At 39.8% G+C, this 1,398-nt stretch overlaps 1 pseudogene; it reads right to left on the bottom strand.

Annotated features, from left to right (window-relative positions):
- Nucleotides 1-469: 469 nt before the first annotated feature.
- LOC120364558 (high mobility group protein B3 pseudogene) lies at nucleotides 470-1,113 on the bottom strand (annotated as a pseudogene).
- Nucleotides 1,114-1,398: the final 285 nt, after the last annotated feature.

Genomic DNA, 1,398 nt, shown 5'->3' with positions numbered 1-1,398 from the left:
CTCATCCATATGAAGGGCCATAATTGCTTGTATTATTTAGTCAACCTCATATAATTTCACAGTACGATCACAGTCTTTGAGGCTGTTCTCCCAGTAAAATCATCTTCTCTTCAAATATTATACTATCTCCACTTGACACACCAACAAACATTACCAGTCACAGAAATTATAGGTATTAAAGGACTCGGCTCCCTTGTCTTGTGTTTCTGTTTTGACAGTTTGGATATCTGTTTTCATCTGGTTATTATTACATCTGTGGTTAAGTTCAGAAAATATTGCAAGCTTCAAGATTGCAATATTCTTTTTGGATCGTGTATGCTAACCTCCCATGAAACTAGGCTGGAAAACAGAGAAATTTGCCCTTATGAACCTCATGGTAGCAAGGACATTGGAAAATTCTGTATAATATATGACCACTCTTGGAAATCCACAATGCATGTGCACAGGTTAAGGTCTCTTGGGAAATGCTTCAGTAAAAAATTGTTCCCAGGATTTTCTGAACTTTTTTTTTTTTTTGACAGATAAACAGTTCCTCTTCCCCCTCCTCCTCTTCATCCTCCTCGTCTTCTTCATCTTCCTCTTCCAACATTTTCTGGGCAACTTTAGCAGGACCCTTTGCACCATCAAACTTTCCTTTCGACTTATAGTCAGCAACATCCTTCTCATGCTTCTCCTTCAGCTTTGCCGCCTTAGTGATGGAAGGCTGCTCTTCGCTGTCATTTAGGTTCTTCCACATCTCACCCAGTGTTTTTTGCCACGTGTCCAATAGAGATGCCAGGGTTTGTGGATTTGATCTTGGGGTGGAATTCTGAACAGAAAAGGAAGAATCCAGACACTGGCCTTTTGGGGGAATTAGGATCCTTCTTCTTCTTGCCTCCCTTAGCTAGTCCATAACCCTTCATTTCCCGATCATAGTACACTTTAGCCGCATTTGCCATTTCATCAAATTTAGATTTCTCTTTCCCAGACATTGTCTTCCACCTCTCAGAACATTTCTTGGAAAATTCTGCAAAGTCGACAGGGACCTCTGGGTTTTTCTTCTCTGCACGTCTGAACAAAGAAGGCATAAGCAAACATCTTGCCCTTTGTTTTTTTGGGGTCACCTTTAGCCATTCTGACTGTATTGTTTCAATTTTCTGAACTTAGTTTACTTTTAAACATCTTTCAGTAATACCAGTTATTATAACACTATGGGAAATTACTCTTTTAGTTCAATCTGTTGAATTTAGGCTCTCCCAACATTCATAAACCAGCCTGGAATTTCACTCTGGGCATAAGGATGTGTATCATCTCATATCTGTCACCCTATGGATAACTACGTGTGTGGCTGGTTTGGATAATCAGGTGGCTTAGGTATTCTCTGCAATGCTTTAAGCATACATTTCTGTTTCGTTGAGG

The sequence above is a fragment of the Saimiri boliviensis genome, chromosome 6 (genome assembly GCF_048565385.1).
Source record: "Saimiri boliviensis isolate mSaiBol1 chromosome 6, mSaiBol1.pri, whole genome shotgun sequence".
Classification (NCBI taxonomy): Eukaryota; Metazoa; Chordata; class Mammalia; order Primates; family Cebidae; genus Saimiri; species Saimiri boliviensis.
The sequence above is the reverse complement of the archived record's forward strand: the minus strand, read 5'-3'. Positions and strand labels throughout refer to the sequence as shown.